The sequence below is a fragment of the Cebus imitator genome, unplaced genomic scaffold (genome assembly GCF_001604975.1).
Source record: "Cebus imitator isolate Cc_AM_T3 unplaced genomic scaffold, Cebus_imitator-1.0 Scaffold264, whole genome shotgun sequence".
Lineage (NCBI taxonomy): Eukaryota > Metazoa > Chordata > Mammalia > Primates > Cebidae > Cebus > Cebus imitator.
The window spans coordinates 2,050,777-2,067,654 of NW_016107579.1; the positions used below are offsets into that span (position 1 = coordinate 2,050,777).

The window sequence follows — 16,878 nt, forward strand, 5'->3', positions numbered from 1 at the left end:
GAGCAGGAACCGTGGGGACACTTCTCAGAGATGCTAAAAGAGGCGAGGAAAGCTGAGAACGGGTGTGCATTCATGCAACAGGCATTTACTGAGCACCTACCATGAGCCAGGCAGTGCTCTAGCCATTAGAGATACAGAACCGAATAAACATAAAAATCCCTGCCCCAAGAGAAGCTCGCATTTCTATGGGAGAAGACAGTTACTGAAAAACAGACCTAAAAACTCTATTTTATAGTCTTCAAAGGTAAAACAGGCTATGGGGAAAAAAAGAAAAGAAAAGAAATAAAGCAGATACATGGATGAGGAATGCAGGTGATCAGGGTGGGCGGAACAGAGATGACGACCTTTCAGCAAAGACTTGAAGGAGGCAGGGAGGGTCCCTGGGGATGCCTAGGGTCCAGGCACGGGGAACGGCAAGGGTCAGCATCCTGCCAGATCTATCTGAGGCAGGACTGAGTGTGAGCTGAGAGAGGGGAACAGAAGATGAGGGTGGAGAGCAGGCCAATCACACTGGGCCGTGGCTATTTCGAGGACTTTACTTTTGCTGGGGGAGGGGCTGAGTTTTGAGCAGAGGAGAAATGTGATCTGGCAAACATCTTAAAGGATGGCTCTGACTGCCCTGCCCTTGGCAGAGGACACCAGAGTCTGGCCCATTGAAGGTGCTCAACAAAGCTCAGCACATTGCACTCCCCCACAGAGTAGGAAAAGGCTCGTCTGCTTTGGGGAACTTGGCCCTCAAGTTTCTGGAAACACTGACCCCATGCCAGGTGAGACAAGCTCACACTCAAGGCCCTCTTAGTCCAGGGGGCAGTGGACAGAACAAGCACGAAAGGCCGACGGCGTGGGTGGTGCTCTCACTGCCAAGGTGTGTGGGCCCAAGTAGGGCATTCCCCTCCCTCCCTCCCTCTCTGTGGGAAATTTCAGGCCCCTCAGATTTTTCCAGCAGGAATTCATGTTCCTTTTAGGATAATCCCCTATAGACCTCTGGCCCTCTCTCTCTCTCTCTCTCTCTCTGTCTCTCAGAGAGCCCCATAAAAAAAGTCTCTCTCTCTCTCTCTGTCTCTCTTTCTCTCTCTCTCTCACTCACTCATGGAGAGCCCCAGAAAAAGACAATGGTTCCCAGGGATTGTTCCAAAGACGCTTGGAAGACCTCTCAGTGTTTGCATTTCCCAAGCTTGGCTTCCTCGTGCTGCCCCTGGGCATTAAAGGAAGGATATTCAGGGATCCCCATTAGCAGGAGAAGACATCAAAAGAACAGCTACTGTGGGGGGGGCGGGGAGGGGAGCATGCTAGGGGCACCAGAGAGGGCTGGAAACTGGGTCTTGTCTTCTCAAAGTTTACAACCCACTTCAGGGGCCACTCGCCAGCCCTGGCACCCTAAGGGCAGGAACCTCCACTGGGCACCTGTGTCCCCAGCACTGGAAACACTGTCTGATACCCAGGGCACTGTGCACGTTAAACGGATAAAGGACCTTGGGAACTGCCACAGGAGGTGTTGCCTGGGGCAAGGTGGGAGGGAAAGTTCTTGCAAGAGAAAGGAGAGGCTCTCGCCTTGGGCCCTGGAGAGCCAGGCAGTGGGTATCAGGCAGGAGGAAAGCTGTGGAGGGGAAAGCAAGCAGCGCCTGCGGGTGGGTCTCGGCGGGGTTGGGGGTGGTGGGAGAGGCCCTCACCGCAGCACCCACGCCACAGGGAGAACAGAGCTCTGCCTCTTCCTCCCCACCGAGCCCTCTGGGGTCCAGTGGTGGGGCCTTCCCTGAGGCCCAGCCCCTGCCTCTGGCCTCCAGGAGGCTTATCTCCCGGATAGAGGCTGACTCCCCAGAAAACAGGATTCTTAGACTTTCTAAAAATAACCTGAAGCTCCTTATCAGAGGCTAACAGAATATGCCTCCCCAGGAATACTCTAGAAAGAGTACCAGTGGTCAGGAACTCCCACTCAGCCTCCAGGAATCTGAGCAGAAAAGCCCGGTCTCCTCACCTGTAAAGTGAATCAATACCTGGGGGCAGCCACTGTGACCGTAGGTGACAAAGGGCTTCAGACCAGGGTGCACACCTAAAGAAAGGTGCCGACAGACAGCCTCACCTACTTACAAAGCCCTGCCTCACTGCTGTGCTGTGAAACCATCCGCATTGGAAGTGAAGAGGGCAGCGGGCAGTGCCCCTGGGCAGGGGGATGCCTTGGGGGGAAGGAAGGGACCGGTAGGGTTTCAGATCCCAGAAGGCCTAGACAAGGAAGCAGCTCCAGGAGAAAGGTGCCTGCCATCCCACCGGCCTTGGAACCTGAGGACTGCTGGGATGGGTCAAAATCGGTCCTAAGGGTGAACCAGCGACAGAGATGGGCGGAACCGCCACGGCCTGGGCACAACCTTGTTGAGAGGGAAGGGATCCGGACACAATCTGGCGCCCTGGTCTCTTCCCACCTGCAGCTTTGGCTGCTGACCTCGGTTATAAAATGGACAAGGATTCGAGGTGCTCCTCAGGTTGAGAGAGGGGGCTTAGAGGTCACCCTAGCCTCGGCGCCCTCCCTTGCCGGGTTAGGATGCTGTCCCGGAGCTCTGCTCACTTCAGCTGTGTGCTGGGCACTGCAAATCAGGAAGTGGCGGGGCTGGCTGGGGACCTCACGCCTGGGGCCAGGGGAGGAGGGTGGTTGGGCGCCGCCACCGCTGCCAGGGCTGCAGGGCTGGACTGGGAGCGAGGGCCCGGCGGCTCGCGATTGCGTTCCGCGGGGAGGTGGCCGAGCCGGATAAGCTGCGGCGGGCTGGCGGGCGGCCACCTAGTCTGCAGGTCCAGCCCTCCCGGGCGGGGTGGGGCACGGGAGAGGAGGAGCCTACGGCCGAGCCACCGCCTTCGCCGCGGGCCTTCAGCTGCCGCGGTTGCTCAGAGCTGCGGGCCGCAGAGGTGAGTGACCCCTTCCCCGGTCGCCGCAGGGCTGCGGGCTGCGCCCGGTCCCCAAGACGCCCGCCCGGTTGCACCCTGCGCCCTCGCGGCGCGGAGCCTGGGTGCCGCCACACATCTGGAGGTGACCCCAGTCTAGTGGACCGAGCCACGTGCTCCAGGCGGCAGAGAAACCGGTTCCGGCCCCCCCACCCAGCGTGCTTTCCTTCCCTAGGCGCGGAAGCCGCTTGCGCCACACAGGGTGGGCAGGGCCGGCGGCGACAGTGGTGGGGAGCAGGCTCCGGAGCCCAGGTGCAGATGTGGGCGCCCCTCCGGGCGGCACCTGCTGAGTCCACAGGTCCCGTGTGCCCCACGGCTGGGACTCTGGCCAGCGGTCCCAAAGGAGAGCTGGCAGCTGTGGGCGGGATCTTCCAGACTCTTCCTCGCCAGACTTCCCAGTGCCTTCGCAGCCGGGCAGGGCAGGGACAGGGGCTGGGCAGGGGCGCCCGACCTTAGTCCGGAGGAAGAGGTCAGCTTGACCAGTCCCTGCCTCTGCCTGCGTAGCTCTTGCCTGGCAAAGTTCCCCCTCTTCCTCACTTCCCCGAAATTTGGGGACAGGCTGCCCGGAAAGGTGTGGTTGGAACTTTGGTCACTCTGGGTAAATGAAAGGGAGGGTGTGCTCGGCTAATATGCCGTTTGGGGGCCAGGAAGCCAAATCCGTGGGGAGAAGCAGGAAGGTCCTGCTGGAGCCCTGGCAGAGGGCACAGAGAGGCCTCCCAGGTATCCAGGGCCACCTCAGAGATGGGCTTCAGAAGTGGGGGTTCTGGAAATATCCGCAGGGAGGTATTTCTGTCCATCAGAATGCAGCCATAATTTAATTAACAGCAGACATTCCCATTTATGTGTGTCAGGCATCTTGCTAAGGGCTTTGCACACAATATCCCTGTTAATCCTCACAACAGGAAGGCACCATGATCTCTTGTTAAAGATGGGGAAACAGCTTCAGAGTGTCCACATATTTTGCAAGGATACACAGCTAGCAAGTTGCAGAAGTAGGATTTGAACTCAGATTTATCTGACTTGGAAGCCAAGAGGAATTTACCGGTGGGGTGAGACAGGCTATGTCCTCAAGAGGATTCTGGCAGCCCAAGAACACAGTGTTGGGAGCCAGAATGTCCACAAAACCAAAAGGTCCCACCTGGGTGTGTCCTCTCAGTCACCTGCAAGGTTTGTTAAAAAGAAAGATGCCCAGCCGGGCGCGGTGGCTCACGCCTGTAATCCCAGCACTTTGGGAGGCCGAGGCAGGTGGATCACGAGGTCAAGAGATCGAGACCATCCTGGTCAACAAGGTGAAACCTCGTCTCTACTAAAAATACAAAAATTAGCTGGGCATGATGGTGCATGCCTGTAGTCCCAGCTACTCGGGAGGCTGAGCAGGAGAATTGCTTGAACCCAGGAGGCGGAGGCTGCGGTGAGCCGAGATCGTGCCATTGCACTCCAGTCTGGGCAACACCAGCGAAACTCTGTCTCAAAAAAAAAAAAAAAAAAAAAAAGATGCCCAAGTCCCACCCAAAGCTGACTGAATTAGCCAGGAGCACCTGGAGGACCCGGACTGTGTCTTCCCATCTCTGTCCCCGGTGGCCTGCACAGGGACTGGCAGAGGCACTTAATCAATGTCTGATGGTTAAATGGCCGGAATGGGGTAGACGGTGTCACTAAGGTCCTGAAGGGGCTTGAATGGAACAGGTGGCTTCAGCGAGGCAATCTGACAGATGGCATGGAAGTGGCATGGGCTGATCCTGGCCTCAGAGCCAACAGGGAGCTCAGGCAGGGCCACCTGCTCACCTGGGGGTTGAACAGCCTGCCCCAGGTTTGCTGAGGTCCCCAGGACTAGCTCAGGTCAAGCTGGACCACACATGTGCCCTCTCTAGCCTCGAGATATCAAACAGGTAGGTTCCTCTCCCATTTGTATCTCCTGTCCTTGGCCCACAGCCCTTCCCTCCTTGGATTTATCAGAGACCAGGGTGCTGGATAGGGCTTCAAGTGGTTAAAAAGTGAAAGTTCCTGAGTGAAGTCCAAAGGCGCACACCTGAGCCCTGGGTGGGGAGACTGCTGCTGGCTGAGTGCGGGGGAGAGAGTCTGGCTTTGGAGTCAGATGGACGAGTCCAAATCTCAGTTCCTTACTCTGTGGCATGAAGCCCCCAGCTCTCCAGGCCTCTTTTCATCTGTAAAACCTTGCCAAGGGCTTCGAACAGGATATCCCCATAAAACAAGGCTGCCTGCCTCGGGGGCTAAGTGTGTGAAGTGCTGAGTTTGAGGAGTGCAGTAAATATCAGATCCCTTTCTTCACCTCAGGTTTGTGCGTTAACCAGGCCAGCGCTCTTCCAGACTGAACCACTGGGTTTCTTAGAGAAGGTAACTGAGGCCCAGAGAGTGGCCTCCAGGTTCCGTGTTCTGTGGCAGAGCTGGCCCGAGCTCCAAGTCCCGGGGTTCCCAGCTCAGTCCCAGCTGATGCCTTCCAGCATCGTGGTCTATGCTGCCTGCTGCATTCCTTGTCCAGCTGCAAATGAACAACTGAGTGGGCTGGGGTGAGGTTCAGGCAGGCTGGGGCACGGGAAGGAAGCAGGCCGTTGAGGGAGTCAGGCTCCGTGGTCTTCCAGCTGAGTCTGGGTCCGCTCTTTCCTGTCCACCCATTGTGCATAGTGCCCAGGTCTTCCCGGGCTGGGCAGGCCTGAGCTGAATAGGTTGAGCACTCTATGAAACTGCTTTCTAGCATCTAGACCAGGGAGGTGTCTCTTGATTTAAAATGAGGATGTTTACCAGTTTAAGTAGCTATTACAACCAAAGGCCAGCTTGGCTCCCCCCCTCCCTCTAGGGGTTGGAGGGGTGTGTGCCTCTTTTTCCCATTCTACCCCATCCCTGCCAACTCTGCTCCAATTTGGATGGCTGTGGAGATTACAGAGCTTGGAGAGGGGAAGGGATCTAGGTGGTTTTCAAACATTGGGCTGCAGAAGTCCTACTTCCTCCCGTCTATCTGCTGCAGCCAGGCCCACCCACCTATCCAACAAAGCCTTCCACGGGTCCGAGGCCTCTGTGCCATGCCACACCACCACCATGCCGCCTGAAATGCCAGTCCTCATACCTCACAATCAGCCTCCCATGTGCCAGCTCCCAGCCAAGCACTTTATCGACAGGAGCTCATTTGTACCTGGAAACTCTTAGGAGGTTGATAGTGTTATTCTCCCAACCATGTGACTTTCCAAGTACATATGGACCCCCACCTCTTTTTTCTACCCCTAACCTGAGATTCCTAGCCACTAACTAACAGCCACATTCGCCTGTCTAAATTCTGTCTCATTGTTTATTCATTCAACAAACACTTACTGAGCACTAACTTTGAGCCAGACACTCTAAGACCAGCTGAGTCCTGCTCCTAGCAGAATGAGTGTCACTGCAATTAACCACCCCACAAACACCCATGCTCTCTGCATACTTGAGAATCTGAGTGAGGAAACACAATGGGGGTGACACCCAGGACCTATAGCTCATGTGAGCCAGGATGCAAAACCAGAGACACGCCTCCCCTCACCCACTAAGCCGGAGGGATCAAGCACTGTGCCTGCCATCAGGGCTGACTGCTCATGGATCAGAAACTCTTGCATTGCCTCTTCAACCCAGGGGCAGAGTGTGTTCCTCTTCAGATGTGGCCGGGCCTCACGAGCACTGCTCTGAACGGGCCAGGCATTGGCTGCTTCAGCACTAAGAACACTGTCACTGGAGAATTGTTCCATGCTCAATTCTTCCCAGTCAGTCTGTCTTCTGCATGCCCACAGTTACCCGGCAGTGTGGGCAAAGGTGAGCACTGAGTGTTCCACAAGCAGCCGGTGACTTACTCCATCCTTCTGCTTCATGAGAGCCAGGTGGGAGTTCAGCAAAGAGCACATGTTTAAGCCTTCCTATTAAACACATTAAAAAAATACTGCCCCAAGATTATAAAGCAGACCTCGGCACATGTAAAGAGACCTGGGGTTGGTGAATGGGCCCACTAAGCTTTATTTGGTGATGTCAGCTGTCTCAGTTCATGTGTAGACAGCAGGGCTCCCAAAGCCGGCGTGCTAAAGTCTGTGAGGGAAAAAGCGTCCCATTTCTTATATTTATTTATTTATTTATTTATTTATGACAGAATCTCGCTCTGTCACCCAGGCTAGAGTGCAGTGGTGCCATCTCGGCTCACTGCAACCTCTGCCTTCTGAGTTCAAGCGATTCTCCTGCCTCATTCTCCAGAATAGCTGGGATTACAGGTATGCGCCACCACACCTGGCTAATTTTTGTATTTTTAGTAGAGATGGGGTTTTGCCATATTGGCCAGGCTGCTTTTGAACTCCTGACCTCAGGTGATCAACCCGCCTTGGCCTCCCAAAGTGCTGTGATTACAGGTGTGAGCCACCGTGCCTGACGGCTTCCCATTTCTATAAGCATCCAACTGGTGGGGTGGCTGGTAGACTGTGGGGAGCAGTGTGTGATTTTCCTGGTGGGCTTAAGAAGGTAACAGTATACCCCCAGTCAGGGTGAAGGTCTCTGAATGTGAACTCTGGGTGCACAGCTGGAGGATATAGTGGCTGTGAGCTGGGCCCTCCTAGTGAGGTCTGGCCTGCACAGTGCCACAGTGAGCTTGCTGGCATCTGAGGAGCCTTTCTGGGTGACCGCCCAGGCCTGCATGTGGGTCAGTACTACAGTAGATGCAGTGGGTCTTGAGGGCACCCACCTCTGTCCATCGAATTGCCCCAACCTGGGTGTGAGGCCAGAGCAGCTGTGGGAAGCCACACCAGGCCCTCTGGAGATGTCTCTGGATTGGTCAGAAAGAAGGTGGTGTCTGGAACCGGAAGGGAAGGAAGCAAGACAGTGCTGGGGCTGCAGCCAGAGATCAGGGTGATGGGCTGGTGAAGGGGCGGGTACTGGGGAAAGCCCTGCCCACCCTGCCAGATCTGAAGGGTGGAGGTTAGAAACCGTGCATCACTCATGCTGGTGTGAGTTCCAGTGGGGCTGCTCCTGGTCCTCCTGTGACTTCTAACATCTGGCGTGGCTGTGGGGCAGTGCTGAGAGGAGGGGACGTCCTGAGGTTGAGGAAGCTCAGGGTGCAGCAAGGTCTGAGAACGCCAGGGCGCAGGTGTCACAGAGGACCGGGAGCCCTCCGGGAACACGTACTCTCCAGCTTCTGTTGCTCAAAAGTAACAGAAAGGTTTGCTTTCCCCAGATGTGGTTTCCTCACAGAGCAGCTTCTCCAAGGGGATCTGGAGATTCCCCCCACCCCAGCAGCTTTGATAGGGAAACAGAGTCCCATCCACCCCACACCGACACACTGAACCAGAGACTCTGGGCCTGGGGCTTCCCAGAAACCCACCCACTTAAACTGCGCGGGTGATTCTGGTGTTGATGAACATTTGAAAGCGTTGCCTGAGACCCGCTGGCTCAACAGGTGTCTACCAGCTTCACCTAAGCAAAGCACGATGTGAGGGGCTGTGAGGACGTGCAGGGGTGGAAGGCACGTAAGTCCCTCCCTCGGCTAGCACACCTGAGTGACCACGGAGCACCTAGAGTAGCAGAGGAGCCCCTTGCAGTGAGTGGCCACAGCAGAGCAAGGAAAGGTGCACACAAGAGCAGTCCTAAGGAAGACATATGTTTGGGTTTCACATTCAGTGTTTAATCATCAGGACAGAGAGGGAAAGCAACCTGCCCAAGGTCACACAGCTAGCACATGCCTGGACCGGAATTCACACACAGCTCTGTCAGGCTAGGTTCACCAACTAACACAGCTGCCTCTCTGAATTCAAAGCAGGGAGAGATTGTTGGGGACGGGCGGTGGGGAGGATGGCAGGTGCCTTAAGGGCCCAAGGGCTTGGGCTGGATCTTAAAGGAAGGGGGATTGGGATGGGCCAGGAGGATGTCAAGATTTGAGATGGAAGGAATGCCATTGGCTATGGTGGAGGGTGGAGTGGGCAGGGACTGGAAGGAGGGGTAGTGGAAGTCAGTCCCTGCCTACTGGCCTGTGCTGGACTCCTCAGAGGTTCAGGAATCCAGCCCTGCCCACAGGAGCTTTCACTCTAGCAGGAGACGGGACACCCAGGGAGCCACAGCAGTCAGAGGATAATAAGGCTGTGTCCTAGTGTTTGGTGATGATATAGGAAACCTGCCCAGAACCTGTTTACCAGATGCCCAGGAATACTTAGATGTGCCCTATTCCAGGAATACTAGGTTCCAAACAAGTTGAAAAACAGAATACATTTATCCCTAAGAACGGACTTGGCATAATTCACTTTAACAATACAAAAGCCTCCAAACCTCCAGCCTCCTTTGAGGTGCTGATGGGCCTCTGGGGCCCTCTGAAAAGCCATCCCCAGCCAGGAGAAACATGCCTGTGTCTTCTTCAGCCCCCATCCATCCGTGCTTCGCCCTAGAAACAAGTGCTGTCATCTGTTTGTCGGTCTGTCTGTCTCCGCAGTGTAAGCACTGACAAGCAAGTAAAGATGACAATGAAGCCTTTGTGGGCACCGAATGCTGAGAGCATTATTACTAAGCCAGTGGCAGCCATGGTGACTGCAATAAATTTCCCCCACAGAAATTGATAAATTGCCACTTTCTGCAGCCATTGTTTGCCTTTGTATCCCGAAGAGTAAACACCTCTCCCTTTCTTTCTCTCTCTCACGTGTGTGCGCGCATTAGATGACATTTATTCATTTTATGCATCCTGGGTTCTACTGGTCGTCCCACCTCAGTTCCTGTAGCAAAGAGACTTGAGTCTGAGCCACTAATTATCACCAGTGAGGTTTCCTCCCCGAGCAGGAAACAGCAGGCCAGAGCTGCGCTCTCTCACTGCACTCTCCAACCAAGCATCAGTCACCACTCCCAGGCCAGTCCCTGCAGCCAAGAGCTGGTGTGCAGGCTGGGGGGAGGCAGCCGGCTGTGCAAGCCCCTGGCAGGGCCCTCACCTTCTGAGAAACCAAAAATCGGAACCAAAGCCAGGCTGTCCTGGTTGTCCAGGTTGGAGACTGAGCCAGAAGGGGTACCTGCCTCACAGTGAGGCTGTCCAGTGACCCGAGAGCCTCAGACCCTCCCGTCAGCCAGATGTCGCGCCAGCCTGCTGTTGGTAAGTCTGTCTAGGACGCAGATCCAAGGTGGCAGGGGTCCTGTTCAAGCCCCTCCCACCAGCTCCCCAATCCCCTGACCCCTGGCCTGCTGGAGAGTGCCCCTTAGATCTCCAGGAGGTCCGAGGAACTCACATCTCCCAGAGATCTGTACTGCCTTGGGTTGCCTTGCACCATTGTTATATTGCAAAAAGTGTAATATAAAATTGTAAATATGTATCATCTGCACATTTTTGTGGCCCCCTTTTGAAGAAGGGGAGTCCAGGTTATTAAGTCAGGAGGCTTTTACAAGTAAAGGGTTCAAGGATTTGTCACACACAGTTGCCTGTGTGTGTGTGTGTGTGTTTAAAGATGTTAATGTTTCTGATGCATTTCTGTGGAACGCAGGCCCATTGGGAATTGTAAATTTTTCTTATGTAACCATTTCTGCATTGGTTTATCACGGAACTGCTGCTGCAAGTAATTGAACCGGATTTTTCTAGAATGATTTGAAAATCTAGATGTTTGTAAAAAGCTCTCTAAATTATTCATTCACTTTTATTTTGCAAAGTGGTGTGATGATAAACTCTTTTTCCATCAGACCAAATTTGCGCGCATGTGTATTTCTGTGGGGACTGGCTCGAGTGTGATTGAGCTTTCTGTATTCTCTTTTGTAGGAACTTCTCAGCCTTCCTTTTAAAAATACAATAATTTTTTAATGATGTCTAAATAATGATTCCAGGCAGTATTACAAGAAATATAACAGCAGAATGTTTGTAAGAGTCCATCAGGAAAAAAAAAAAGAGTCCATCAGAAAGGGAAAATAGCCACAGAGAAAATAGAAACATAGCAATTAGATGTGTGTGGCTATAACTGAGCTTTTAAGCCATGATTTCAGACTGGTGTCCTCTGTCCTCTCTCGCCTCAGGTCAGCTGTGGGAGGCGAGGGGTGGGATAGCAAGAGGGACCTGGGGTCAGTTGGGGAAAACCCAGTGGGAATGAGGCCTGGGGGTTCTGGGGTAGGGAGCAGCCCTGCATTTGCAGAAACAGCCTGAGAAGGAGACGCTGGAAAGTGTGAGTTGGGGCAGCTCAGTAGGAGACAGAAAAGCTATGAAGAAGAAAACAGAAGACACCAGAGCCTTGTCCCGACCAGGTGACCAGCTATTACTCATATCCTGAGCAACGAGCTGCAGGCCCTTGCCATCCCACAGGCAGCTGAAATGCAGGGACTGGACGGGACCAGGGCACAGTAGATCTGGGGCAGGCAAGATTGGGGCCCAGAGAAGGTCCTTTAGTCTGTCCGAACCTTAGTTTTCTCCTCTGCAAAGTAGAAGTAATGATAGCCTTCTGCAGGTCAAACGCTGTGTGAACATCTGCAGGCAGGATCCCTGACCTCGCCTCACCGGCACTTCTCTGCATTTGATTCCTGGTTATTGCAGCTGTGCCCATGCCGGGCACTTGCTAGGTGCTGGGATGTGCCTGCCCAGCCCCTCTCCGTTGGGGAAGATGGAATTCATGCTGTAGGGGAAGCCCGGAGTTTCTACATGAGGCAGTCACGGGGTGGGGGACTTCCTGAAAACTTCTTATTTGCATAACATGTGCCCTGCTTTTAACTTATATTGTAAATTTCAGACCCATAAAATGGGAAGGACCTTGTAGAAGCTGTTATTCACTTTATCTACCTGGGAAATGTAGACTGTTCCTACCTAAGGGTGTTAGTTTTAATACTAATATTAGCATGGGAGGGGTGATGGAGATGATGGGGAGTAGGGCCCCCCACCAACTACCCCCGGGACCTCTAAGGGAAAGTACACACCATATGCTAGTTGCATCCTGTTACCTGTGCTGCAGAGCCAAGGGGGCCAGAGGTGGGAAAATTAATTCTTCCTTGTAGAGGCACTGGGCCTTCCTGTTGAATTTCACTAGTTGCAGGGAAGGTACTTTTCAGGCACAAAGATTACGCCTATAACCTAAGCAGAAAGAAAGCAAGAGCTCTAGGTGGGGAGTGGCCAGAGGCATAGGCCAGGCAGACCCAGGTTTGGAAGGGCCAAGCAGACAGCACATCTGTCAGTGGTAGCAGATGGGCCTCACCTGCTCTGACACCCCCACCTAATGGAGACTGGGCAGACCCCTCCAAATGGTTGCTATGCCCTGACCCAGAAGCCTCCAGAAACCCTGAGGCCATTGACTCGGCATCCCTGAAGCCTCCTTCCATGAGTACCTCCATACCAGGCTGCACCTCAGTGCACCTTAGATCTGATGCTTGATTTTCACTTTGACCAGAGCTGTAGCAGTCTCTTTCTTAATATTTATTTCCAGTGTTTAAAGTCATCTGTGCGTAAGTCCTCAGTGTTACTAAGTTTATCAAATAGTGAAATGCTTGGCCAGATCTAACAAGGACACCAAGCTGCAGAGGGATCAGAAAATCATAGTATTATTATATCATCACCACTGGGCACAGGAGAGCCCCAGCTAGGTTCTAGGAGAGCAGCTATTACTCACAAATACTCCCCTCCCAACTCACAAATACTCTCCTCATTCAAACCGCAAAAATTTATTGAGCACTTACTGTGTGCCAGGCCCTGGTAGGTGCTAGAGGCACAGAAATGAGTTTTCTGTTGGCTCCCATCCAATGAGGTGACACACAAGAGAACCAGTGTATGCAGCCAATGGTAATGTGACAAAAAGTGCAAAGTGAGTTCCAGAGTGTGGAGTCCTCCCTGTCCTAGGCCCAGGTAGAAGCCAGGAGTGGCTCCCCAGGCTGCCTGGACCAGCCCTTTGAGCTCTTGGACTCTTGCCAACATCAAAGCTGTTGTGAAAGTCAGAGCTCTTGCAAAAGTTGGAGCTGGCCCACGGCAGGTGATTGGGAAGTGGCTGTATGACTCTCCCCATGCAGAGCAGTTAGAGAGTGGAGACCAACTTCCAGTATCTCTGGAAATCCAAAGAAAGAGATCACTGAGGGGCAGGGGAGGGTCTCCCAGAGGCTTCCAGGAAAAGGCAGTGCAGCAGCTGGACAAACCAGGAGAAAGTGTGCATCTCCAAGCCCAAGAATCAGGCGATGTGAGGCAGGCTGGGCTCCGTGGCAGACACCCTGAGCTGCCTTCGTGTGTCTTGACTAACTCTGCCCTTTCCTTACCCACATAGCTCGCCCTGCCCAGGAGCAGTGCTGAGGCCCATCCCTGATTCAGCAAATCCTATGCCATAACAAGGGGAGTGGTGGGGGCAGCCACAGCCCCCAAGACCCACCAGTCTCAGGATTTGCAGCTCCAGGTCTCCCTGGAAAGCAAGAAACCACCCAGCTCCAGACGCTGAGACTGCAGATTCAGCTGTCGGATGGTCTCCAACCTGGCTGGATTAACAGGCCCATAGGGAGCTGGCTGCCCCCGCAAGCCCTGGGCAAAGTGAAGCCCTCCTCCCTGGCTCCACAGCGCCCGGTCATGACCTCATTCCAGCACTTTGCTCCTTCCTGCATTGTGTAGCTGGCCTTTCTCCTGAAAGCCTCAAGAAGGCAGGTCATCTTTGGCCACCTGCATGGCCCCAGCACCTTGCTCGATGCTGGGTACACAGCAGGTACTCTGGGGAAAATGAATAAGAGAATTTCTCAGAGGAGGTTTGGCAGGACAGACCATTGCATAAAATTGCACTGCACACCTCCAGAGGGCACTCTCCACAGGGATTACTATGTAAATGGCACCCCCTAAAGCTGTGCAGCATGGGGACCCTAGGGCTTAAGCATGCCCCATCCCCCTCCACTGCTGCTTCAAGCCCCTGGCCTTGGTGCTGACTGCTGGGCTTTCCCCTTCCCCTTCCCAACTAGTGCTGACCACCATCTTTCCCATACGCTGGCAGTGGGTCGTAATGAACTGTCCCAGTGAGCAGTTCTCCCAGGCTGGGCTGTCAAAGCATGGTAGTGAGAGATTCCTAGATGGCAGGCAGGCCATCTGGATTCTTGGTCAGCAGGAAACTCTGTCCTCTGAGAATGTCCTCCCTGTCAGGGTGTTAGGGGGCTCCTGTGTCCCCAAGATTTTTATGATTCCCTAGAACTACTCTTCTTCCTGTGGTGGGCCTGATGACCCACTTGTAGCTGGGAAGTGGTACCCATGGGGTTTGTTTCATTGGCTCAGCTAACGAATGCCACAATGACTCTTACTGCCTTCTTCTCACCTGAAAGACCCAGCTCTGGGCAGCCAAAGGGTGTGCAGGGACAGGGCATATACACGTGACCCTCAAGACCTAGAGGAGTGCAGAGAGAGAGCATGGATACGCAAGCCCACATGAGCAGGGAGGGCTTTCTGGAGGAAGTGTGCTGGGAGCTGGGCCAACTGTGAAGACCCAGTAAAAAAAGTCAAAACTGAGTTGCTCTTGCATGCCAATGATTGGTTCGTTCATTCGCCCCTTCCATAGTGCTTTCCTGAGCACCTACTGCAGTGGTTTTCAAAGTGTGGTCCCCACACCAGCAGCACCGGAAGTTCTGGATATAGAGCCCAGCAATATGTTTTCATAGGTCCTCCAGGTGACCCTGATGCAGCTCAAATTTGGTCTGATGTGCCCTAAGTGCTGGGGTTTGCAAAAGTGAGTTTTACTCAGTTCTCATTCTGAGGAGCTTGGGATTGGGGAGAAGATAGATAGGAAAGAAAAATGTGCTGTCAAGTGAGATGGATTGCTCTGGAAGGCCATGGAGGCAGAGGGGCAGCTGGTGTGGGCTTGATCCTTGCAAGGGAAAGTGGCCCAGGGATCCCAATGGCATGAGGGCTATCCCTGGCAGGGAGCCAGATGTTGGGCCACCATCCCTAGAGGGCTAAAAGAGCCCAGTGCCCCAGTCCCCAAGCCCTGAGCAGTGGCCCTGAGCAGCAGGCCCTCCTGCTCTTCCCTCTACCCCAGATTTTCTGCTCTGCTCTTCCCCATTCTTCTTCCCATTCCCAAGTCCCAGATAGCAGCAGGTCTTTTCCTCCAATTGTCTTGGGGAGAAATGGGCATGTGCCTCCAGGCCATTATCTTGGAGCACATTTTTAGAAATTTTTAAAGTAAATTTTTCCATTAGGCAGAAAACACCATGTATTGATTTGGGTGCATCTATTTCTGCTTTACCCAGACAAAACGATTTGCAAAAAATCCTAGAGAGGAATAAAATGAAAAATGAGTAAATTTAACAGGCCCAGAGCATAGCACTTTGTCTCATGTAATCCTTGCTATGCCTCATTAAAGTGAGGAACATCACCCCATGGTGCAGATGAGGAAATGGGTCTCAGGAAGGTGAAGTGACTTGGCCAGGCCACCAGCTAGAAAGTGGTTAGGTGGGATATGAAAGCCCACCCCTCTGCTGGGCCCTTGCTGGCTGGCCTTGCAGTTTGCTAAAGTGAGTGAGCCTGAATAAATCCAGAGTGTTCTAACGTTTTCTTGAGCCCACGTTCTGATGGCTGCATTGTGGGGAGCGGCCTGGCCTGGTTCGGGAAGCTCTCGGTGACCAATTATGGCTTCAGCTGTGTTAGAGAGTTCCAGGGGCTGATGTGATCCCCCGCCTACTTAGGGAAGGGATGACTTTGGGAGGAAGAGAGACCTCATGCCCCACTTAGCAGATTTGCAGCTTTGTGCATATTTCCACCTGCACATCCTTCTATAAACCCTCAGCCATGTGGATGAGTAGAAGATGGTACCTCCCCCACCCCCACTGAAACACATCTGCCCCATTTGCTGACCCAGGAGCTGATGGGGTAGACCTCAGACCCCAGCACTTGGCACACACACGTTATCCCACAAACCCTGGAATGACTCTCTGCTTGCATACATGGCAAAGAAGTAGCTGTGTGAGCAAAGCCCAAGAGGACAATTTAGCCCAAGGCACGATCTTTACTACAACAGGTGACGGTATTGATGATATAAGCCTCCTCGAGGGGTCTTGGGGCTTAGGAATCTCAATTATGTGGAAAACAAACAGGAAATACTTCAGAAGGCTGCAGAGCCACTGTGTTAGTGCTGTCTTTGTGTTGCTTTAAAGGAATACCTGAGGCTGGAGAATTTAAAAGGAAAAAAGGTTTTTTTTGGTCCATGACTCTGATGGTTGGAAAGTTCAAGATAAAGCATCTGCATCTGGGGAGGGCCCAGCCTGCTTCCACTCATGACAGAGGCAGAAGGAAGGCAAACATTTGAACACTCTGGATTTATTCAGGATGAGTCACCTTAGTAAACTGTAAGGCCAGCCAGCAAGGGCCCAGTAGAGGGGTGGATTCACATCCCGCCTGACCACCCGATAGCCGGTGGCCTGGCCAAGTCACTTTACCTTCCTGAGCCCCATTTCCTCATCTGCACCATATGTGCAAAAATCACTGGAGAGAGAGGAAGCAAAGAAAGAGAGAGTGGAGGGAGGTGTCAGGCTCCTTTTAACAAGCTACTCTCGAGGAATCTAATAGATTGAGAAGCAGCAGACTTCTCACTTGCTCCTCTACCCGCCCCCTGCCAGGGAGGGAATCCATTCCCATGCCCTAAACAACTCTTATTAGGTGCACCTCCGATATTGGAGATCAGATTTCAACATGAGGTTTTGGGGGACAAACCTCGAAACCACAGCAGCCGCCAACATCAGTGTCACAATATCCACGCCATGACCTAGGCTCATGGAGTCCTTAAGCTCACCTCCAAAACATGTTTACTCTTAGTTTACACACCTAGTAGCAGTCTGTTGTATCTCAGTTTCCTTTTATATTTTAAGTAACAACGTTTTAAATAACTTTATTAAGCTATACCTCACCGTGCAACTTACCCATTTAAAGTGTACAATTCGTTGGTTTTTAGTGTATTCAGAGCTGTGTAACCATCACTATAATCAACTGTAGAATATTTCCATGACCCCAAAAAGAAACTCTGTACCCATGAGCAGTCACTCCCCATT

General features: G+C 53.1%; 1 protein-coding gene across 2 annotated transcripts in view; it reads left to right on the forward strand.

Moving 5' to 3' along the window:
* Window positions 1–2,757: 2,757 nt before the first annotated feature.
* Window positions 2,758–16,878, forward strand: part of STEAP3 (STEAP3 metalloreductase) — a 39,657-nt gene continuing 25,536 nt past the window's right edge. For both annotated transcript variants that reach the window (XM_017500240.2, XM_017500244.2), the window contains exon 1: window positions 2,758–2,895. The gene's annotated coding sequence lies outside the window, so the exon portion shown is untranslated. The remainder of the gene's footprint in view (window positions 2,896–16,878) is intronic.